Source organism: Balaenoptera borealis (assembly GCF_965194805.1).
Source record: "Balaenoptera borealis genome assembly, chromosome: 11".
Classification (NCBI taxonomy): Eukaryota; Metazoa; Chordata; class Mammalia; order Artiodactyla; family Balaenopteridae; genus Balaenoptera; species Balaenoptera borealis.
The window spans coordinates 21,654,111-21,680,825 of record NC_138868.1 but is presented as its reverse complement, the minus strand read 5'-3'; positions in this window follow the sequence as shown (position 1 = coordinate 21,680,825).

The following is a 26,715-nucleotide window of genomic DNA, read 5'->3' as shown; positions in this document are numbered from 1 at the left end:
ATGATAATGTATTTAAACAATAGGGTTTCTGCGATAATTAAATGAAATAATATACAAATAATGAGGTAGAGTACATGACAGTTTTTAATAAATGTTATTTATTTAAGATAATAATCTTTCATACTTATTAGAATAAAAACTGTTACTGAGGAGCCTTTGAAATATGGATATTTGGGGTACTTGCTATTATTTTATTTAATTTGCATAAATATATCTTCATTTTTTTCCTAGTTGCTTTAGCTAAATTATACATACTACTGCAGACTTACATTTTTAAAAATCTATTCAGAAGATAAGAGAACATATTCTGTAACTGACTGGTATTTTAAAACTCTATTGAAAGGAAAGCAACAATGGCTAGTTTTAATTCATTCATGTTGTCAAAACTACTTATTATAATTTTGAAAAAAATTGACTTTACCAGGAAAGATCATAAAGTCTTAAGAAATATTTGAGAATAATAATTAAAAGTAACCAAAATAATATCTGAATAAGAGACTCATATTTTTGCTTAAATATGTGCATATATTTATAGAGATACATAAGAGTAAATGCTTATTTATTTTAAAAAGTATTTCTTCTTAAAAATATTTTATTGCTACTTGTAAAAGTTGTTATAGTTTTTGATGACCTGAAGTTGCTTATTATGGCATAGGCTCATTTCTTCTCCTTTAGAAGTACATCATTTATATACTTTTATATTTTTCAAGCTACATATGATTTTTACATAGACTGTTTAGGTACTATATCTCTTATCAAACCTTCCCCCCATCCCACTCTCTGGTTTACCTGATAAGGCAAAATGTTTTTCATAACTGTGGATAACTGCCCCCAGAGTTCGGGTTAATATTGCAAGTGGATTATTGTGGCATGGATAGTTCTCTCCTAGGTATTCCTGAGACCTCTAGGGAATTCCATGAAATTAACAGCTTTTGGTCACTAATGGATCCCCAAGTAAGAGAGAATTTTCCTGCCTGACTGCCTTGATCTGGAGTACTATTCTTTTCCTGCTTTTGGACTCAGACTGGAAATACACCATCAGCTTTCCTGGGTGTCCAGCTTACTGACTGTAGACCTTGGGATTTCTCAGCCTCCATAATCATTTGATATAATTTCCTATAAGATATATATATATACATATATCATGTGGCAACATCAAAATTTATTTTATTCTTTCAGTTATGTATGCAGAACCTCCAAAATACACTGGCTTAGTTATAAAACTTTTATGCTTCATTAAATATGTTCTTTCTCTATATGTACTCTATATAAATTTACATATTTTCTAAATAAATTATATTATGTGCTTTGTGTATAAATGAGAAGGTGTTAATGTATTTATAAGGGTGTGAGACAGTCTGGCAAAAAATGGGTAGATGATAATTATTTTTTGAATATTGCTAAGTAAATTTTATACAAGCTTTTTCCTGGTACTAACATTGTCCTTGATTATATCTGTTTTATTTAAAAAAATGAATAAAGAAAGAATATCTGGCTTATTTTGGAAGTGATCCCACCAGTTCCCAGAGAATAGCTGGAAGGGTCCAACTCCATTTTAGAGATAAGGAAGGAGATGATGCGTAGGTAAATCACCCAAGGTCACAAGCCTATTGTGGGGTAGAATTGAGATGGCTATCTAGATGGTCTAAGGTAGCTCCATACTCCCTTTGATTACACCATGCTGCCTCTCAGTTTCACAAGTTCAACATGTCAGAGGGTTTCTATTTGCTTGTTTGTTTTGTTTCTTTTTCAGTCACTATCATAGGATTTGGGGCCGTGGAAACAGCTGCTGCAGTGAGGCTCCTTGCTTGCCAGGTCTCCGGATGGCTGGCCATGTAAATGATAGTTGATTATCCTGTTGGCACAATTTTGTGCTGCTAACATCTTTGCCATATGGTCGTGTTTTCCCATTGGAAAATCTGACTAGTTTGTAAACATTTTTTCCTCAAGAGCAGAGACCATGACTCCTACTTCTTTGAAAATTTACTTTGGGCTGAGTATAGTACACACAAGAGCAACCATTTATTAACATAATGGGGATTTAGGCCCCTTCTCTTACCTGCCTGTGTAGTTAGTACATATGGTTCCTCTATTAGCTTTCTTTTGCTGCTCTACCACAAACTTAGTAGCTTAATACAATGCAAATATATTATCTTACAGTTCTAGAGATCAGAAGTCTGAAATGGGTCAGGCTAAAATGAAGGGATCAGCTGGGCTGCACTCCTTTCTGGTAGCTCTAGGGGAGAATCTATGTTCTTGCCTTTACCAGCTTCTAGGCTGCCCATATTCCCTGGATCCTTTCATCTTCAAAGCCAGCAATGGTAGATTGAATTTTTCTCATATCACATCACTCCAACACTCTGTTTCTACCCTCCATTTCCTACTCTCACTCAGTACTTTTGTGATTATGTTTTTGACCCCATCTGGATAACCCAATATATCTTCCTTATTTTCAGGTCAGTTGATTAGCAACCTTAACTCCATCTGTAACCTTAATTCACCCTTGCCATGTAACCTAACATATTCACAAGTTCTGGGAATTAGTGTGTGGATATCTTTGGGGGTCTGTTCTACTACCTCAGTTCTTTTTATCATTTGAATGTTATTTCATTCCCTTCCCACCCATTTTTATACATATTAATCCTAACATATTCCTACAGCATAGAAGAGGCTAAATACATATTTGATGAAAAAGTGGAAGCATGAAGAAATACACTGCTTAAAAATATATGTCTAGAAACAGAAATATACACTCTACATGTAAACATTGCTTCATTCATGCAACAAACATTTTGAATTCTTACCAGCTACCAAGAGCTGTTTTAGGCACTCTCAACAAAAACAACAGAAATCCTTGAATTTATATTCTAGTTGTTGGTGAATGTCAGCAAGTAATTAACAGAATAAATAGTACATTTATGACATGTAAGAAGGTCATGGATACTGTAAAACTAAAGTATGGGAAAAATGAACACATATGTCCACACAAAAACTTGCACATGAATGTTTATGGCAGCATTGTTCATAATAGCCAATACATTAGAAACGACCCAAATGTCCATCAACTACTGAATGGATAAACAAAAGGAAATATATACATACAATGGAATACTATTCACCAATAGAAAGGAAATAATTACTGATACATGCTACAACATGGATGAAACGTAAGAGCATCATGCTAGATAAAAGAAGCCAGACACAAAATAACATGTATTTTATGATACCACTTATAAGAAATGTCCAAAAAGACAAATCTCTACAGACAGAAATAGGTAAGTATAAAAGTTGCCTAGGGGAATAGGAAATGATTGTAAATGGACAGGGAGTTATAGAGATTTTAAAAAATTAGATTGTGGTTATGGTTGCAAAAATCTGTAGATATGTTAAAAATCATTGAATTGTAAATTTAAAGCAGATGAATTTTATGGTTTTTAATTATGTTTCAATAAACCTGTTAATTAAAAAGGAAAGAAAAAGAACTATAGTAAAGTAAGAGTGATCTGGAGGGTTGACTGTGTGCAGGTGTAATTTTCAGTAAGGTATGCAGGTTGGATCTCATTAAGAAGGAGATATTTGATCAAAGACTTTATGGAAGTGATCAAAGTTCAGATACATAGGGGATATGGATTCCAACCTGAAACAAAATCCTGTGAACTATCTCTGAGGCAAGGTGAGTATGTGGTATGTTGCACATATAGCAAGGAAGCAAGTGTGACAGAAGCAGAATGAAGTTAGAAGATGAAAGATAAGGGAGGTAAAGGGTGGTGCACAGAACGAGTGGGCCTCTGTAGATCATTATAAGGAATTTGACTTCATCTTCAGTGAAATGACAATATGGAAGATTTTGAGCATGAGCATGAGATGTTTTCACTTATATTTTAAGGTGATCTTCATGGCTGCTCTGTAGATAATTATTGCAGGAAGGCAAAGGTGAACACAGGAGAAGCAGCGAGATCAGGGAAGAGGCTCCTGCTGAAACCCTATTAAGAGAAGCTAATGGCTGGAACCAGGAAGTTTAGGAGAGCACATGATTAGACTTGGTCTGAATATTTGTCTGTGTGTGTGTGTGTGTGTGTGTGTGTGTGTGTGTGTATTTATGCTAAAGAAGAATTTTCCTTGGTTTTATAAAAATAATATGACACCAAAGTCTCTTCATCTAAGAAGCTGGATATGATTTTGCCAGTCTGCTCTAGATCTTCAGACAACCCTAGCTGTCTGTCATTGGGCAGTTTCCTTGCCTTGACTTGTGACTTGTTCTTGCTTCTATTAAGCAGTGATGGTGCATACTTACGGACTCATGGTAGTGATGAAGAAATAAAGTAGACATGAAAACACAAAATTTTATCAACCTGGATAAAATGTAATTTACTTTATCTAGTAAACCAAACAAATAATGAATTAAGTTCTCAAGACTGTCTGAAGAAAGAAAAAACAAATAAAACAAGAACTTTAGGTGTTAAATAGTGATTATCTGAACTCTAGTATGAGAAAAATAAAAGTTTGGTTTTCACTTAAAAGAACTGTTCAAATTTATACCTTAAAATTATTTAAAATTTAAAAAATGGCATTTATCTTATCATTTTCTATTGAAAAAATCTAGAGAAAGATGAGCAGTCTCATGTTTCAGAAAAATTATAATTGCTTGCTAGAATTCTTTGAAAACTAAAATGATTTTTAAACATTAAATGTAAATATTATTTTTAATGAGCATGAACACATTCTAGAGCATGTATGAAAAAATTCTCTTTTGAATCATTCTTCTAATATACTGAAAAAAGGACTTTTTTCCTTATATGTGATATTTACTATTCATACACATATGAATGCCTCAAAATGAAATTACTCAATCCTTTAAATTACTATGTACAAGATACTAACACACACATCATATTCCATTTTATATCTAACAAATAGAGAAAAAAAAGGCATAGAAAGAGAACCAGGGAGATATCAATTATTAATAATCTAGCATATTAGTATTATCATTTTTCTCTTTACTGTAACCATATATTTTGTCTGATCTACTGGTAGTAAATGCTCAATAAACATTTGTTCTAATGAAATACTGAAGATAACTAAATTTTTAAATGCAATTAAATCTGCAACCAGGTATCTGAAGATTTGGCTTCAGTATAAGAAACAAATCATGATTAACAACAGCGTATCATAGTCTTTCAAAAATTAAAAAACAAAATCTTCTTGGTTAAAAAAATTTTACCTCAATCACGTTTGTAAATTTATTTTCAGTTTATTTCAAAAGTACAGTATCATTTTAATGTAAGTATAGCCATTTTTGGGATGACAGTTTTATAGTTAAATTGAATCCAACAGGCTAGCATTATATTTGATAGTTATATGAAGGATGAAAACACAAAAAATAGCTCAGGTTCATTTTTTAATTACACTGGAGACTTGTAATGCTGTATTTGATTTAATAACCATAGTTACCTTATGTACCTTATGTGGAATACCAGTCTATATTAAATTGCATCAAAAAAGGGTTAATGAGTTTATCAATAAATAATTTTCCTGATCTCTATTTCATTTCATAATGTGAATAGACGTGCAGTATTGGCTGTATAACCAGCTAAGTGAACATTGTATTAGAAAATGTTTGAATATAAACTTGTAAAACTAGTTGGAAAGAAAATCCATTGTTCTTTACCAAGTTGTGGAGGAATCTTAGCAATGGTAGTTGTGGTTTCAATTTTCCATTAAGTTGTCACTTTGCAGTTATGCAAAGTCATGAAAAAGTTTGATGGTAATATTCCCCCGAATAAGTCATAAAACCAATGTAATCAGGAGCAAGCATCCAGTTTAACAGTCTAGTGTCACAAAAGCAAAACAAAACAAAACAAAACACCAGGGATCTGGATTTCCATCACAGAAAGCCAATTCATACGGAAGTGTTTCATATGTAGCACTAAGGCACTGTGCACCCAGAACAGAGTAAAATATCTTGCCTAACTTCAAATCGTTTTTATTAATCAGTTATCTAGAGAGCTGCAACTAATGTGCCTAAATTTCTGTAATTTAACACAATAGAAACCTGTTTTTTCACTCACACACTCAAACGATTTGGTGTGCCCATTCCATTGGACCTCCTGGGCACCTTATTTTAAGTGGTGATTCGGGGATCCTGCATTTTCCTTTCTTCTGACTTCATTATCTCCTTGAGTCTTGGAGTCCTCTGCTGGATTGTCTGCATTCAGACAGCCAATGGGAAAGAGAAGCGTGAAAAACAGAGGCAGTAAACAAGATGTGAATTAAGGGCTATAGAAAATTAAAATGTCCAAGAAAACTACTATTTTAATAAATCATGCACAAGTCCACAGTGCTGTCCATAGAAAAAAGAATATATATAGTAGGGGTGGCATAGCTGGGTTGTAGATACCAAATTCCTTTCCACCCTGTACATTTCTCATCCTTTGGAACTCTTCTGTTAACTACTAATTCTAACACTTCTGAAATTGTAACTCCCTCTCTTAATACTTTAAAGAACTATCCCAATAAGGACAATGCTTTATCATTTAATTCCCTATTATACATATGAGGACTAGATGGGGTGCTTCCAGAAGATTTTATCAATGGAAGCGCTGGGGATCAAAATAGAGAAATAATCCTAGAGTTGGTGCCTGCAGGGGGTATTTTAATGATCTTTATTTTAAATTCTTTGCCTTTCTACCTAGCTTCTCATTTCTTCTTTCAGTTTCATTTTTTTTATTTCGTATGTACTCAAGCTCTGTTATTACATGCATGCACCTATAGAATTATAATGTTCTTTGATTAATTGACTCTTTTTATCATTATAAAATGTCCCTCTTTACCACTCGCAAGTGCTCTTATTCTGAAGTCTACTTCAATATTAATATAGACTCTCCAGTTTTTTTTAAAAGTAATGTTTGCAGGGTATGTCTTCCAACTTTACTCTTATCCTACATGTGTATTTTTATTTAAAGTTTCTTGTAGACACCATATAGGTAGATTGTGCATTGTTATCAATATGCTTTGGTTGAAGTTTACCACTTTAAATCAAAGTTAATTTGTTTATTTAATTATACTATATGCTCTATTTCTTTCTTCTTTCCTGCATTAATTTTTTAAAGGTCTTTTTGCCATTATTTCATATATTTTTTTCTCTTACTTCTGGCACTCCAATTACATATATTTTAGTCCCATTGATATTGGTTCACAGTTCATTGATACTTAGTTTAATTTTTCACAGTCTTTGTACTTCATTTTAAATAATTCTATTGCTATGTATTCAAGTTCACTAATCTTTTCTTGTGTTGTTTCTAATCAGTTGTTAATCTCAGTTGTCATATATTTTATTTTAAATTTGGTATTTTTCATCTCTCGATATCCTGTTTGGGTCTGTTTTAATAAATTCCATTTAGCTCCTTCTTGCGTTCACATTTTCCTTAAACACTGGAATATATTTGTGTATGTATAATTTTAAAGTCCAATTTTTCTAGTTCTGTATTGCTAGAGGAAACTTGAATGATCCCAGGGTTGTGTTAAGTTCTGGAATTTATTCATCTTTTAGCTCTTCTGTGATTGTGCTTGTGATTTCTTGATTTTTTTTTTTAATCCAGGTTGTGTGCTTTCTGACACACATGTGTGTATTGATTTTCAATTAAAGTCTCCTCTCTGAAATATTTTACCTGGCTTGTTCTCCCTGACCTACCTATGTCTTCTTATCTCAGTGAGACTGCTGGTCTTTGCTTGGCTTTCCCATGTGTTACTGAAGCTGGAAAATGCTTTCAGGAAGTAAACTAGAGAAAAGTCTCACCTTGTTTGTTTCTTTTCCTTTACGGATTATTTTCACACTGTGGCTGTTATCTAATGTCCAAGAACAGTTATTTAATATATTTTGCCAATTTTCTATTTGTTAAAGCAGGAGGGCACTTATCATTATAGATAATTTTTTTGTGAATGGAAATGGAAACCTCCTCATTTCACTTTAAATGCAAGAAATTGGTAGGATGAACCTGATGTGCACTTTACCAGTATGTTTCTAATTCATATCGCACATATCCAATATATTTTATTAAAACCAAATAATATACAATAATATACTTTAAACAGTAAGATAGTTGTATAATGAAGCAAAACACTCTGAATTGTCAACTATCCTTTGTTCTAACCTTATTTCTACTACTAAATATTGGCTAGATTTTTGTTTAACTGTCCACCGGGGGGGTAAAAACACACACAACGTAAGATTTTTGAGTTGAGTTTATTCAGTGTATTACTGAGGACTGTAGACCAGGAGACAGCCTCTCAGATAGCTCTGAGGAACTGCTCTGAAGAGAGAGGGGAGGAACTGCTCTGAAGAGAGAGGGGAGGAGCCAGGATATATATGAATTTTGGTTGGGGAATACATGCAGACAAGATCTAGGTGAATACTGGTCACAATGGCCATCATCAAAAAATCTAGAAACAACAAATGCTGGAGAGGGTGTGGAGAAAAGGGAACCCTCTTGCACTGTTGGTGGGAAGGTAAATTGATACAGCCACTATGGAAACAGTATGGAGTTTCCTTAAAAAACTAAAAATAGAACTACCATATGACCCAGCAATCCCACTACTGGGCATATACCCTGAGAAAACCATAATTCAAAAGGATACATGTACCACAATGTTCATTGCAGCACTATTTAAAATAGCCAAGACATGGAATCAACCTAAGTGTCCATTGCAAGATGAATGGATAAAGATGTGGCACATATATACAATGGAATATTACTCAGCCATAAAAAGGAACGAAATTGAGTTATTTGTAGTGAAGTGGATGGACCTAGAGTCTGTCATACATAGTGAAGAAAGTCAGAAAGAGAAAAACAAATACTGTATGCTAACACATATATATGGAATCTAAAAAAACAGTACCGATGAACCTAGTGGCAGGGCAGGAATAAAGATGCAGACGTAGAGAACGGACTTGAGGACACACTGGGGCAAGGGCACGCTGGGACAAAGTGAGAGAGTAGCATTGACATATATACACTACCAAACGTAAAATGCATGGCTAGTGGGAAGCTGCTACATAGCACAGGGAGATCAACTCGATGCTTTGTGACGACCTGGAGGGGTGGGATAAGGAGGATGGGAGGGAGGCTCAAGAGGGAGGGGATATGGGGATATATGTATACATATAGCTGATTCACTTTGTTGTACAGCAGAAACTAACACAATATTTTAAAGCAATTGTACTCCAATAAGCATGTGGGGAAAAAAAAAAAGATCTAGGTGAAAGGTTACTGCTACACAAGAGGATCAGACAACTCCGTTAATGATTTTAGTGCTTTTCTATGTCTGGGAAGATGTAAGAATCTGGGGTCCTTGAAATTCTTCCTTAGATATGCATGTTAACTATCTAGTGGTCCATATATCCAAAGCACAGAAAGCGTCATCCTGAATTCCTCTCAGGGTGAACTTGTAGGTCAGGGACTGCAGTGGCTAGAACTGGAATGGTGGGCAACACTCATGGTTCACAACACCAGGTACTTTGGTTCCTTTCTGAAGTGCCCCTGTCTGAGAGGAGATTAAAAGTTTGACTCTAGAGAACTCAAAAGCGGTCATGAGATTGATACAGTTAGGGGAATATGGGCAGAGATGCCAGGTGTTATTTCTGGACAGGAGCTTTAAGAGTAGCACGTATCTATCTTGTGTTTTTCCTTTTCCATGTAGAAGTTGCTCTGTTAGAGTGGGATCCCAGGTAAAGACGGTACGGAATCTCAGCTAACTCAAGATGTGTATGTAACTCAAAGAAGAAATAAGCGTTAGTTATTTTAAGCACTCACATTTTGTGACCATTAGTTACTGCAACACAATCTAGCCTCTTATCTGATACATCATGCAAATTTAATCAACCTAATAAATTCTTTAATCTCAGATTCATCAATTGTAAATTTTAAATGCTATCTACAATATATTATGTAAAGTATTATTGTGATAATTTAATTCATGTATAGGTTCAAGAACAATTGCTAAGTATGGATACTGCATAAATATGAAGAACTCATCCTCACCCATATTCATATTTAGTCCTCAGTTTTAGCGTTTTAATCTATGTCATTAACCTTATGAGAATATAAGTTTAAAAAGACCTTGCAGTTTAATGGACTATAATTTCCACTTAGTAAGTGCCTTAAATTTTTAAAGCAATTTTTTCTTTCAAAAATTTCCTCCAAATACCTATCAGTGTTCAACCATAAAATACATTGAATGATTAAGTATTCATTATACACTTTTTATTTTTTATCTTATTTATTGAAAATTTCTGTTCCTCTTCAAAAACTGTAAATTCTGTTTTTAAAAGGATCGTTTTGTTCTTTGATGTTTTATTTTCTGGCTATAAAGATTTGGCAACCTTACATTGCAAAATAAATTCAAATTTAATTACTTCCTTAAAAGATATAAAATTTAATTCATCTTAACCCTCCCGCACATTTTGTAACCCCTACAAACCATTTTGCTTCTCTTTTTAAAAAGACTTTTTCTATACATTTAATCCCAATCTCTCTTTTTTTTTTTTTTTAATTTATTTATTTTTGCTGTGTTGGGTCTTCGTTTCTGTGCAAGGGCTTTCTCTAGTTGTGGCAAGCGGGGGCCACTCTTCATCGCAGTGCTCAGGCCTCTCACTATCGCGGCCTCTCTTGTTGCGGAGCACAGGCTCCAGACACGCAGGCTCAGTAATTGTGGCTCACAGGCCCAGCTGCTCTGCGGCATGTGGGATCTTCCCAGACCAGGGCTCGAACCCGTGTCCCCTGCATTGGCAGGCAGACTCTCAACCACTGCGCCACCAGGGAAGCCCCCAATCTCTCTTTTGAGGGATGATCCTTCTAGAAAAATTACTATATTCCAAACAGTCATATTTCCTAGCTATAATAAAAAGATTCCCTAAAGAAATAGAAATCACTAATGACTTTCTGACAAGAAAGATAAATAAAAAATGTTGGTAAGACATTTATTTCATCATCTCAGTTCCTTATTTTGATCTCCAGTATCTTTCATCATCATATCATACATGTGTCAGTTCTTGACTCACTCTTGTAGCTTTAAAGAAAGAGATTTTCCATTCTGTGTTCAAATCCATTCAAGGTTTATTTAGGCATTCTTTTGAATTCCACCTAATCACACTTTTTGAAATAAAAGGGGTTTATGCTAAAATTGTTCTATGAACAGAACATAAGAAAAACATATTTTAAACTAGCTTTTTTGGGTAAATAACTCACATGGCCTCTTAAATAGGCATACTATGAAACCTCTTAGAGATTCTCCAAATAGGATGTACAACATGCAATATTTTCTGAAATAATTTGACCATGGTGTCATATTATTTATAGAAAATCTTGCAGAATGTCACTCCCTGGATCTTCTTTTACAAACGAAGGACTATATCAATGGCATGGTGTTTCTAAAAGAAAACAGTACTTGTTTACCATTGAACAAAAAAGGTCCTTTCTCACCTTGAGAGAAACATCCTCTTTAACAGAGATTGTTGTTTCAGGAGTAAGTGTGATTGGACGTGACATTTGAAGGACCAGTAAGTTTTACATAATATTTTCTGTCTGAACTCTAACAAATGCTCAAAAGCTATATCATTGCAGCTTGTCCTGAATTAAACTAATTATTTCATCTATCCTTGTCATACAATGAAAAAGAAGCACCCCGCTAGTTTCAAAAACTGTTTACCTGCAATAGTAGTGTTTACTTCATTTCACAAAAAAGAGTCATGTTTCCTTAAATCTTTGTTTAAAAACCTGCCATCACAAGGAAGTCTATCTTTTCAATGACCAAATGTAGTTTTCTTTCTGTATGCAAATCTGACATCCAGTATTTTCCCTTTTATTATTCACATCAGATAAACAAAAATTCCATCAGTTTATAACTTCTGCCTAAAATATCTCCGGCTTATCCAGCAATTGAGATAAATGAGTTTCATTCTCTGTCTTCTGAGCCTGGTGGGTGGACATTTATATTGTTCTTCCTTTCAGATGCAATTCATTAAAGAGGCACACCCAAGTCAGAACAACAACAAAACGTTTTTCTGACTCATCTTTTCCTTGGTTTATGTTATAAGCCAATGTAAAAATACTGGCTTTGGCTTTGGGAATTGAAGGTGTCTGACATAAAATATTTATTTGTTCTCATTTCTGCCTTTGACAAAGCCAACATTTAATGGCTTTCTGGAAAGTGAGTGCAACATCAAAACCCATATACATTTCCTGAATTCTTTTTTATTCTGGCCTTGTTGGGAGTTTCCTCGATTGCCTGCCGCAATCACAAATGCCTTTTTTGAGTTCCCTTTGAAGTCACATCACTGTCTTCTCCACCTTTCCTGAAGTTGTATGTTTCGCATTTTTCATCAAGTCAAAGAACATTAGCAAAGGAAAGCTACACTTCCGCAGGAGGAAGTCTAAGTTCTAGCTCATATTAGATTACATTATTTTGACCTCTTGCCACTACCAACAATCCCTTCTGTACTTTGTCTGACATTAAAAAAAAAAAGGAAAGTGTAGTGGAGACTGATTCTTAGCTTAAACTAGGCATAAGCTAACTAGTGAAAATTTTAGAAAAAGAAGAGTGAGCAGTTATCCTTCTCTCACTCCATGCTTTAGTGGGTCCACTGTTGTCTATTCCAGAATGGGTCACAAGATATCCAAGATAAGCATTCCATTTTAAAAATGCTTATTTTTCTTCCTTTATTTTCTTTTATTTATGTCTTCCTATTTTTTCCTTTGCATCAAATAATAGCAACTTTCAGAAAATTTCTTTTTTGTTATATGCCAGGCAATGAACCAGTCACCCCGCCCCATCACTGATATTGTGAGCACCCAGTTTTGCTGAACGGGAAGTTAGGATTCAGAAAAGTCACAGGACTTCTCCAACCTCACCAAATGAATCTGTATCAGATTTTTCACACTAAAGAATGTATTATTTTCACTTAATAACTCTATCTTTTTATAAAGAGAAGGTAATGTATATAGCACCCATTCTTCATGAGTCATCTGCTAAGAAAATAATACGTCTGCGATGGAAGTTCTTCTTATCAGTCTAAAATTACTGAGTCAAATGGCCCATTTGACTGTCCTCCTGGGACTACTAATCATTTGGTTCCTTGTGTGTGAAAACATTAACTGACCCAAATCCACCTGAATTAAGACTAAACGATGCATTGGTGAAAGGGGCACTGTCAGGAAACATTTCAATCTCATGGTTTCGGAAAATATAGAGTGATATCCCAAATCATTGTCTTGGGCTGTAGTTTTATTAAATCTTACACAGATAAAGTAAATGAATCAGAAAAAAAAAGAAACTATCAGAAAATATTAAAGCCTAGAGTTGGCCATGAGTATCATATCTAACCTTTCTTTTCACACACAAGAAAAGTATTTCTGAGGTCAGGCAACATTTACAAGGTCAAACTGAAACAGAAGGGAAGGAGGCAGGGCACAACCTTTAAAAGAATGACATATCCGAGGACACGGCATCAACTGATTAGAACAAAATAGGTCCAAGAAAGCGGACTGTTGACTTCCACTAGAACTTGAGCCTCAGTATACGCTCATTGTAACACATCAGCAAGCTAAATGACACACCCGCAGGTGCCATGACAGTTCCAAGGCTGATCATAGAGGTCAAAAAGTGGGCGGTGGCCCAATTCCTGGAAATACACACCACTTCCCCAAAATAGCTGGAATACTTCTCCCACTCATTAGCCTATGAAATTACCCACCCCTATAAAAACTGACAACACCATACCCTGGTGCCACTCTCGCCTTCTGAGATGGCCCACACTCTCTGTCTCTGGAGTGTGTTTCTCTCTAAATAAATCCACTTCTTACCTATCACTTTTGTCTCTCAGTGAATTCTTCCTGCGATGAGACATCAAGAACCTGAGCTTCATTAAGTCCTAATACCAGGTGTGTGATCTCAGTTAAAAGAACTTGGGTTCAAGTCCCAATCTGGGTTTTGGCTGGGTTCGAGTCCTGGAGTAATCTGAGTTCGTGCAATCTGAGTTTCACAGTTTCAAAACCAGAAGTCCTAATAGAAACATGGGTGGCTTGATTCCTATCTCACTCCTTTTACACTTACACCCTGCCAAACATGTAGGTTAAGAAACAAAAGTATTTTGGCCCAAGTTACAGATGTATCATTGTATTAAAACTCCCCAGGATAAAGAGAATTGAGAAACTGTAGACTATCCAGATGTTGGTAGATATTTAAATGCCATTTAATAGGATATTATTATTCTTCTCATAGGACATGCACACTTTATCTTTTAGGACTTTTTTTCCCCAAGGAATAGCTAGTATATTTTAGTATCAGTAAACAGTGTGAAGAGGAGCTTGCAATCTTTAATAATAAAATTCTCATAACACCATTAACTAAAAAAAACTGAGAGTTGTAGTAGGGATCCAGAATTATTTTTCAGTTGAAGGAAGAATTATTCCATATCAAGAATCAGTTTATTTAATACAGATAAGTAAAACATAAATATTAGAGAAGAAAATACCACCCCCTTAATGACCTTATCATTACAGTGACCTACAGATTTCAACTTCGAACATCTCATTTATTTAAAATATAGTTTGAAAACTATAATAAATCAAACGTGTCTCAGAAGTAAACCACTTCTTTGCTTTAAAATGGAGTTTGAAAAATTTTGACTTACCACTGAATGGTATCTAACAGATATGTAGTGTGTTGTTTGTTTTATTGTTTGGGGCATTTTTGTGTGTGTATGATGAGTTGGCCAAACAATAATTTTGAGTATCTACTATGTATCCAGCATTGTTCTAAATGTCACCAATCAAGTTATGAATTAGATGCACAATGTCCCTGTCCTCAAAGGGGTTACTTATTTGTGTACCTGCATGTGTGTGTGTGTATTTGTGTAGAGGGAGGGTAAAATAAAGTGGGAAAAATATAATAAAACCTAAAAAAGAAGATATATACCTCTGCATAGGAAAAGTGCTATGTGGATGACAAGATATGCTATATCAGTCATGGATCATTTAAGAAAACAGAATCTGCTCTATGTGTTCCAAACAGGAAAGGGTTTATCAGAGGGATTTATCTGATTTCAAGGCTGTAGAAATAAATACCTGTGATTTACTGGTGCATTTTAAAGAACCACAGGTGATGATCATAATAGATTCTATCACCAAGTCATGCAATTTGTAAAAATTTGGTCCTGCAAAATGTCATGTATGCTGAAACCCATCCATCTGCCTGCTGTAGCCAGATACTATTTACGGGTTTCACTTCTTTTCCTCCTTCCAAGATTTTATGAGTATATTGAAAGTATTGGGTTGCTGAGGAAAGACACCGGCTGGATTCCACTAATTGAGTCATATATGTCTCCCTGACAAATGAGAGCCTCTTCTGCAGTGGGTCCACTTACACTCTGTGTCAATTCCCAGAGCTACCCTAGATACACCTACTTTTCACTGATTCTTCAGTCTTATTTTCTTTCCCAGCTATGTATAAAGATAAACGGTCAGCCAAAGCACATTGATCATTGAAGATCAATACCTCTTGCCATCTTTTCTTCCAGGTAAAGATGATAACCAGATATAATGCTCAAATTTCTACCCACAGGGGATTTTTTTAAACACTAAACAGCAAGGCTCAAATTTCTACCCACAGGGGATTTTTTTAAACACTAAACAGCAAGGCCACCTGTAAATAGAAATATAATATGGCAGCCGTCTAATTTAAGCAGCATCTATATTCATATCAAACTATAATCAGGTCTGAATGAGATGTGGATGGACCTAGAGTCTGTCATACAGAGTGAAGCCAAAAAGAGAAAAACAAATATCGTATATTAATGCATATATGTGGAATCTAGAAAAATGGTACAGATGAACCTATTTGCAGGGCAGGAATAGAGATGTAGACATAGAGAAAACGGACATACGGACACAGCGGAGAAGGGGAGGGTGGGACGAATTGGGAGATTAGGATTGACATATATACACTACCACGTGTAAAATAGAGAGCTAGCGGGAACGTGCTGTAAAGCACAGGAAGCTCAGCTTGGTGCTCTGTGACGACCTAGATGGGTGGGATGGGGGTGGGGAGGGAGGTCCAAGAGGGAGGGGCTATAGGTATACATATAGCTGACTCACTTCATTGTACAGCAGAAACTAACAAAACATTGTAAAGCAATTATACTCCAATTAAAAAAAAAAAAAGGAGGGGAGTAGATCAGCCCCATCAAGTCTCTTAAGGGTCCAGGATCATGGACCCTCTGCTATCTTAAACACATGGCTTCCAAACTCATCTTGTTTATATACATTCAGGTGATAGGGAAGCAGATATTGAAAAGAATATTGTGTCAAAAGTTTTACATGAGTCAGGCCTGGTACCTAACACTTAACATCTACCTTCTAGTAAACAGACACGTGGCCACATCTAATTGCAAGCAAAGCTGGGAATGGTAGAGAGACTCTGTGCTCAGAAGGAAAAGGAAAGTATTTTGGTGAATACTTAATCTCTGCAATATTCACTGTCTTGGTGTCTTAGTCCATTCAGACTGTTGTAACAAAAATACCATAGACTGGGGGCTTAAACAACAGACATTTATTTCTCACAGTTCTGGAGGTTGGGATGTCCAAGATCAAGGTGCTAGTAGACTCGGTATACAATGGTGGCCCGTTTCCTCGTAGATAGTGCCTTCTCTCTGTGTTCTCACCTGGTGGAAGAGATGAGGGAATTTTCCTGGGTCTCTTTTATAAGAGCTCCACCTTCATGACCTCATTGTCTCCCAAAGGTTCCACCTCGAAATATTATCACATTGGGGATTATGTTTCAACATAAGAATTTTGGGAGAACACAAATATTTAGTCTATAGCACCTGGGTACCAAAGAGTTAAATTCTATCTCTCACATCAGGATACATTCACTCTCTCCCCAAGGGAGAAAAGTCAAAGCCTTGTTTAATCACTGAACCCCAGATAAAGTTCAGACTCTCCAGAGAATGCAGAATTCTTCTCATTAGGTTTGAATATATCATCTCATGATCTAATAGTCAATGAACTAAAAGCAGAACAAATGAAAAAAAAGTCCACCTCCCTACCAAAAAAAGGTCTTTGTACTTGAAATCTAGACATAAATGAATAAACAAAAACTCCTTATTTACTATACTTGTTCAAAAAAGTAAATAAAAACAGAAATTATGTAATATATAAATATAATAAAAATGAAAATAAATTAAAATCTCTGAAATACAATTGAAGTAGTGATAGTAGAAAAATCCATAGCATTAATTCACATAAATAAAAATAAGTGAATATAAACAAAATGAATTAAATTACAATTACAAACATTAGAAGAAACACAAAAAATCAGAAGGAAGTATAAAATAAAGGTATATTAGACATTTGCCTTAGTCCATTCAGGCTGTTATAAAAAAAATACCTTAATCTGGATGGCTTGTAAACAACAAAACATTTATTGCTCACAGTTTTGGAGATTAGGAAGTCCAGGATTATGGCACTGCCAAATTCAGTGTATGGTGATGGTTCATTTCCTCATAGAAGGTGCCTTCTCTCTGTGTTTTCACATGGTGGGAGGATGAGGGAGCTCTCTTAGTCCTCTTTCATAAGGGAACTAATACCATTCATAAGGGCTCTGCCCTCATGGCCTAATAATCTCCCAATGGGCCACCTCAAATACCATCACATTGGGGATTAAGATTTCAACATATGAATTTGGGAGGACACATTCAGACCATAGTGCCATTATAAAAGAGGCAGAGAGGCAGAAAGACAGAGAGATACAGGGAGAAAGGTGGGGGAGGGCAGAGAGATTGAGAGAGAAAAAGAGATTTATTTTGAGAAATTAGTTGAAGTGATTGCAGAGAAGCTGCAAAGTTGAAAATCTGCAGGGAGGATCAGTGGGCTAGAGACCTAGGGAAAAGCTGATGTTGCAGTTTGAGTCCAAAGGCCGACTTCATGCTGAACTTCCTCTTCAAACTTTTTTCTTTTAAGGCCGTCTACTGATTGGACAAGGCCCACCTACATTATGGAGACTAACCTACTTTACTCAAAGTCTACCCATTTAATTTCATCCAAAATATATCTTCACAGCAACGACTAGACTAGTGTTTGATCAAATATCTGGGTACAAAGACCTAGCCAATTTGACACATAAAAATAACCTGACAGTCCCACTAAATCAGGAACAAACCAAGGATTCCACTATGTCCACTATAACTTAATACCATATTGCATATTATCCTACATGATCGTGTAAGAGAAAAAAACAGAGATGTAATAACTGATAAATGAATAAAACTATCTCTATTTGCCTATCATAAGTATGTGTATTTGGAAAACTCAAAAGAATAAATGATAAAAGTAACACAAATAATACAGACCTTCAGTAAGGCAGAAGAACATGAAATTAATAAACAAAAATAATTGTTTTTGTTTCTACAAACAATAACCAGTTATATAATGAATTGGAAAAATATTTTCAATAGTAAATTTATAAAAATTTTAGTAATAGACTCAATACAAGATGTACAAAACCCATAGGATAAATCTTTAAAATGCAGCATAACTTAGCCTAGCTTTACTAAAAAAGATCCAGGATAGTAAGCAGTGAGAAATAGCCATGTAATATTATTTAACCCTAAAATTAAGAAAAACATCATCCAGGTCAAAAAAGAAAAATCTTTTTGACAAAATAAGTAAATTACCTATATAGTGTATGACCATATTATTTATTATCTAATTGGGAAACTTTGGTAGTAAAATTTCATGTTATTAATAATCATAGTGAATACCAGGCAAAAAATAGAATGTGTGGCATCTTGATTTTTAAGGGTAAGAAAATCAGCTTCACACTCCCCCCCCACAGTACTGAAACACCAGAAAGATGAACAAAAAAAGACCATGTGAGCCAGGGATTTTATATCAAACAAAATTAACCTTCAAGTAAAAAGACTACTGACAAACCATTTTTAAAATAGAAGAGCTTGGGGAATATCATTCTCAGGAGTCATTGTTAATGAAACTACTAGAGGACAAATTTGAACTAAATAAAATGTGACAAGGGAAACTTTTTAAAAAGTACTAGTAATAAACAACAGATATATTTAAATGTAAATGTAAGGCAAAAAACAAACCAACAAAAATGAGTATAAGGTTGACAGCATAGAATACAAATGTTATATGGCCTAAAGTGGAGAAATAACTTACAAAGTATGAGAAGAGAAGAGAGAGAGATGGTGGGAAGTAAAATAGCTCACAAATTGCCTCTTCTATAATAACTAAAATAAAGACTAGTCTAGGGTTTCCCTGGTGGTGCAGTGGTTGAGAGTCTGCCTGCCAATGCAGGGGACACGGGTTCGAGCCCTGGTCTGGGAGGATCCCACATGCCGCGGAGCAACTGGGCCCGTGAGCCACAATTACTGAGCCTGCGCGTCTGGAGCCTGTGCTCTGCAACAAGAGAGGCCGCGATAGTGAGAGGCCTGCTCACCGCGATGAAGAGTGGCCCCCGCTTGCCACAACTAGAGAAAGCCCTTGCACAGAAACGAAGACCCAACACAGCCCAAAATAAATAAATAAATAAATAAATTTTAAAAAAAGACTAGTCTAAGCTGAAAGAAAGAAAAAAAAACTCTAGGAAAGGTTTTGAATATCGAATTAGTACAAAGGTAAAAACTAAGGTAAACAATATTTTTTTTTAATTAAATGGGGGATAAAGTGGAAAAGGAGGGAAAAAAGCATAAAAGTAATTATATTTGGATACGCAGTAGGGAAAATATAAATTGTAAATTGTCTAAAGAAAGAGGAAGAGGAGAACATTTTATGATATTAAGCACAAAATTAAATAACTCTGGTAAAGTAGACAGGATTAAGGAAAATATAGCACTGTGCGTTACTTTAGGAACTGTCAGCTTTAAGAGCTAGATGATGATACTAAGCAGGGATCATAGAGGGCAGATGCAGTAGAGTGCCCTCAGGAGCTTGAAGATACTCGGGGTGTTGACTGGGAAACAACAGCACGTGGCCGGCACCAAGTCATTTCTGAGCACAAGTGAGGCTTCCGCTGGTGCCCTCAGACGTCTCTGGGAGAAAGGACTGTAGTTTGGAGTCATGCAGATGAGGGTTTACAAGTCATCCAAAATCGAACTACGATCCCAAATGTGATCTCATCTGTATCCATGAGCTGATAGATTTGTAGATCGAGAAAAATTTCAGATAAATATTTAATACTAAGTATATATTACACATACACACACATATACATAAAAAATATATGACTATATATATACTTATATAATTACTATACATATGGGAAAAAGTCAAGGTCTGTTTCATATTAATGTGAGGAACAGCTTAAGTCTATATCAAGAAAGTTCTATTTCTATATCTTATACTTTTTATGTGTCGTATAATAAAGTTGCTATTAGGTTGTAATTTAAAGGCTAATAATCTGAGGTGGAATCTTGAATTTATGCTATCTGCGTGACTGCAGTAAGTGTGCACTTTAGGGTCTCACTTTCTTTTCTGTATATAGGTACTAATAATACTGATAATTACTTCACTGTGATAATTAACTAAAATCATATATAGAAAACTATGGGGCAAAAAGGCTTGACACATAGCTGGTGTTCATTATCTGGCTATAAATTTAATCTTAATGGTACTGAAGATAAAGTGTTACTTTAATATTAGTTCAGTTTCTTTCACCTAGAACAACATTCATTTCCCTGTACTCTACAATTTAAGGCATTCTGCAACCTACTGGCAACCTATTAAGCAGGACATATAATTCATGAGACAAAATATTGTCCTCTGTAGATTCAACCTTATATGATAGTAAAAAATGTCACATTGTATCCTCTTTTTTTACACACCTCCTATCAAAATTTTTGCTTTGTTTTACTGTGTTTAACCAGATCTGGAAATACGGTAACTATTTTAGCAACTTGGCCTTGCTTTATCATACTGTCACTTTTTTTGTTTTAATCCTCTGACCTAGTGGCAGCTCTTGGGTTAGAATTTCTGAACAGTTCCCCCCCGCCGTGAAATACCTTCTTAGAAACCCTATTTGAAATGCTGTCAGCTGGGTTGATTATGAAAATTTTACAGTTTTGACAAGATAAAAACAACATATCCAAAGCAAAGGTGTGAATAAAATGTCTTGTATGGCCAATCAGTTCTTACTACCTTAGAAAACCTACTAGTCAATTGGCAGTCCATAGACCAAGACAGGCAAGTGCAGCCTCACCTTATTAATAATAAAGTAAGTGAAATTTAATATGAAGCCAACTTTTATTAACAATTATAATTTACCTGTAATATTTGGAAAGAGTAATGCAATTATAATATCTAATGTAATGAGGATATCGGTGAGACTGTCCTTAAGCTGCTGTGAGAGAATGTAAATTCATGAACTCTTTATAGAAACAATTTAGCAATAAGTATCAATGTGTATCAACAAGCTTTTACATAGCTATATCTTTAATCCAGCAGTTCCCCTTCTAGGACTACTGTATATTCTATGGGGGAAAAAAAAGAGGTTGCATGTACATAAATGGTAAACATCTTCTTATAAGATTTATTTATATTCATCAAATGCAAGCAATTAATATTCAAAAATTGGGAAAAATTATATATATGTGTCTGAACTTCTAGCTTCCAACAAGCACCCTCTTGCCTGCAACAAGCATAAACTTTGGAAAAGAATCAAATAAACAGCTGTTTGAAGGCACTGGAAAGCAAACAAAAGCTGGCAGAAAATAGAAGTGGAACAGCTCTTGAAATGAAGGAAGGACAGGGGGCAGGAGCTACGTTTATCTCACTTTTCCCTTGAAGGAATTCCACAGTTCACAGGGCTAATGAGGAATAGAGCTCAAATAGAAAGTGGCAGACTTAATGAGCTGAGGACTCAGAGGTCAGAGTTTCCACATGGAGTAAAATGTCAGGAGAGTAATGGAAACTCTAAAAAAATACATAACATGGAAATTCTAAACCCAAAAATGCAATACTCAGAATCAACATTTCAGTGAATGGGCTTAACCTGAGACTGATTGGACAATGCAGAATAAAAGCGCTATAAACTCAAGGACAGGGAAATAGAAATTGTCCAAATTGATTCACAAATTATAGATTGAAAATATTGAGAACTTCAACAACCTGGTCACTGTGTTAAGCCATCTAACATATGTCTGAATGAAACACCAGATGGGTAGGACAATGAATGACATTAAAGAAATAATGACAATTTTGTACATTCATGAAACTGTAACCACCCATAGAATGCTGAAGAAATAGTTTTCAGGGAACTGGCTGCCCATTGAGTGAGTTGCTTAAACACATACGCCCTACAGAATCAGTTGCTACTTTTCTACTTTTCTACTTTTTTGTAATTGAGATTGTTAGACTTCCTTAAATTATATTGCAGGCAATAAAAATTGATTCTAAGTCATTATCCTTTTAACTAAGAATTACATAGCTCAGGCATTAGGATATTTGCAAGACAGCAATTTTTAAAAAAAAGATTCATTTTTTACTAAATAAAACTAAAGGAGAAACTGCATATTGCCTCAAAACTACAATATGTTGACATCTCCTTAGAAGTGAGTTAAGTTCAGGGAGTAAATGGAAATCCTTTTTTTATAATAACTTTTGTTAATTATTAAGTACTTATAAAAATAGTTTAAATAAGTGATGCTTATAAAAATAGCAATAATATAAAATAATTCATGCTTACTGATCCACATAAGAAATGGAACAATACAATTTACAGAAAAAATTACTGTTCTTATTTTGTATATTATCCATAAGCAATAAATCTTATACAAATGAGCACTAATAAACATTCAAGAAACAATTCCAATGTTGCACACATGATTCCAGAGTGGGTTAACTTCCTAATCCTGAGCTTAGGATCCATAATCTTTCCTAATTGCCTGCAGGTAAAACTACCCACCTGCCCAAACTTTAACACAGATGGAGAAAATATGTATTCCAAACAGAGACACTAATTTTATCTTCCAAGGTTGTTTGCTGTATAAACATTCCTGAAAAGAGAGTCCAGAACAAAAGGTTGCCAGTGTCTCTGATCACCAGACATGCAGAAATGTAAGTGACCTGTGCAGTATTGTCTCTCAATACATAGGAAGTACTCACTAAGTGTTAATTATCGATTTCTCTATAATATCAAACATGAGATTCATTTATAGAAATCCACTCCAACTGAAATAATAAACATGTTGAAATATTATAGTTTTTTTTCTGTATTATCTTTTAATGGAGAGATCATTAATCCAATCTGAAACATTGCCAAACACTGCATAAGATCAATTTAAAATTAAACAACAAAAATTAATAGATATTTTCCTCTCTTTCTGAATGCTTTTTCTGTTTGTTCATTTTGATTTTTTAACCAGTTACTTTTGCTGGTAGATCGGCAGTTTAACCCAAGATATGGTTTAACTCTGAAGACCTTTGAGCATAACCTAGAAATGACAGAATTAAGGGACACATAATGGGTAAGAAAATATGAAAACTAAAGCAAAGCTGCAAAGATTTATAAAACAACCTTCCTTTGTTCAGATAAAATAACTAAATGGTTAAAAGCTCTACTTACATTATTTTAACCGAGTTGTGAGAGGGCAGTAGACATAAACTTACCTATATCAAATTCAACCTTGTAAAAGCAATCTCAGCCACTAGATCAAAATGCTCAGATTTTGGAGTTTAAGTAAAACTAGAATCAGATAATTCCTTTCTGACCATATATTCATTATTATATTAGGGCCCTCTTTTTATCCCCCTCTGATTAAATCATCTTCTTTAAGCTTTTTAATTTGCCCACTCACCAAAGGTGTTCATTAAATTGAGTTAACTGGCTACTCAGTCCTCTGGGCTGTCCTTACATATGCTCAATCTTTATGCGCATAAATTCAGTTATGAAACAAAGTTTTCAATTTATGAACTGCAGTTTGCCAGATATTTTGAGAGGACTTTGAGTGTTTGTGCTATCTCTGAATGGGTCACCCTAAACATGACACAGTATTCATGAATGACATAACAGCAAAGGAAAGGGTAGAAATGATTGGTGATATCATAATCTCTTTTATTGGTGATATCATAATGTCATTCATGAATGACATAACAGCAAAGGAAAGGGTAGAAATGATTGGTGATATCATAATCTCTTTTCTCCACAAGGGAAAATAATAAAATTGGAAATGCTGAAAGTCTAGGTTTTAACTTGAACTCTTACAGTGGTTTTATTTGGATATGTCTCTTAAATTCTTAAGAAAAAGGATATGTTACAAGTTATGTATGTGCCTTAGTCAGCCTGGGCTGCTAACAAAATACCGTAAACTAGGTGACTTACAAAAAACAAACAATAATTTCTTACAGTTCTGGAGGCTGGAAGGTACATGATCAAGGCACTAGTAGATTTGGTGTCTGTTGAGATCCTGCTTCCTGGTTCCTAGAGGGTCTTCTTCTCATAGTGTCCTCACACAGCAGAAAGGGAGAGGGAGCTCTCTTGGGGTATCTTTTATAAGGGTACTAATATCCTTCATGAGGGCTCTACCCTCAGACCTAATTTACCTGCCAAAGACCCCGCCTCCATTAAATACCATTACACTGGGAACTAGGTTTCAACATATGAATTTATGGAGGACACATTCAGTCTATAGAATTAAGTTTACTGACATATTTTTACTTAGTGAAGGGCATGACCTACGATATGCATCCTCTAACTATTTTAGGATTTGAATTGAATAGAACTGATGTCAGGTCAAAGAACTTTACTAAGACATGCATCTGTAGTGCCTAAACTTCTACTGTTGTTAAGAGATTATGATTATCTGATATGATATACTTTAAAAAGAATTTTAATAATGGTTTTATGATATATGATTATGTATATGTAAGAAAAATTTAGAGTTACTAATTAACATATATGATAGTTTCTTTAATCAGGTATCTGTAGAAGTAACTAAGAAAAAAATTTAAATGTTTTAAATAAAAATACATACACAAAAATTACACATCATTAGTCATTAGGAAATGCAAGTTAAAACAAAACAAGATACCACTGCACGCCCATTAGAATGGCTAAAATTAAAAGTTTAGCCATATAGAATGTTGATAAGGCTGTGGGGCAAATGGAACTTGCATAGAGTACAGGTGGGAATGAAAATGAAACAATCATTTTAGAAAACTGCTTGTCAGGCTTGTAAAAATTTAGAATACACTTGCCATATGACCAAACCATTGCAACCTTAGGTATTTGCTCAAGAAATGCTAATAACATTTGTCTACACAGAGAACTTATGTGAATATGCATAGCAGTTTTATTTGTGATAGCCAAAACCTGGAAAAAATGCAAATGTCCATCAACATTTGTAATGTAAATGTTTTACACAAAGTATGGTATATCCATATAATGAAATACTATTGGATAATGAAAACAAAAACCTGCTGATACTTGCACTATGATATTTGATTTTTAAAATCATTAAGTTGGTGGAAGAAATCATACACACACAATTAGAAAATAGATGTATAATTTCCTTTATATAAAATTCAAACTAAAATTTTATGATATAAAGCAGATTCACAGTTGCTTAAAGATCAAAGGCAGAGGGATATCTGGGCTACAAAGGAGTACAAGAGTATTAGAGTTGATGAAAATGTTCTGTGTCACCATTGTGGTAGTGATTTCCTGGGTGTATATAACTTTCAAAACGTATATTGTAATTTAAAAACATGAAAGTTACTGTATATAAAATATTCTTCAGTATTTTTAAAAAGGAACATAAATATAGTACAGGGTTTGTTAATTAGCATAAGATATACTAGAAGTATTTCTCGTTGCTGGAATGGTTATCAATGGTAAATGAGACAAAGCTTCCCTGCTCTCATGGCATTTTCAGCAATCAAGAATTTTGAATGTGCACAGAAAGGGCAGGGAGACTCCAAGTAAGAAATGTTTGGGATGTGCAGACTGGAGAGAGGCCTAATTCTGAGGCACATATTTAAAAGAAATAATATAATTCTATGGAAATATTATAGGAGGAGTTGTGAGCGATATTCTACACAGCATAAAGGTGGGAGAATATAAAGAGATGAGAAGGGAGTAAAGGTTTTTTGGGGAATCTATTGTATTGCAGGAGGAGGCATAATGAGGAGTGAAACAACACCAGAAAGACTGCTTTTGGGGCACATTTGTCACAGTTGTCATATTGTACATTTTGAAAGTGTAATTGGGGAATTTCGATTTTTAGATAAGTTTCTCTCATGTCCAAACATCCTGTAATAATAGGAATATTTTACCTACATTATATCTTGTATCACATTTAAATAACTAAAAACAAAAAAGAAATACCAAGGAAAACTTAGTATGAACTAAAAACTAGAACAAGTACTTACTGTATCCCCACCCTGGTGCAGAAAGATCTCCATTATAAATAACACAAAATGGAAAGCCTTAAATGAAAAGAATTAAAATGAGCTACATAAGAATACATATTTTTATGCTTACTGTATCCCCACTTTGGGGGCAGAAAGATCTGTTTTGTAAATAATGCAAAATGGAAAGCCTTAAATAAAAAAGAATTAAAATGGGCTGCATAAGAATAAAATTTTTTTAATGGCAAAAGTTACAAGGCAAGCAGTTTTCATGGAACTTTTGCTTCCTGTAGTGATGAAGTAA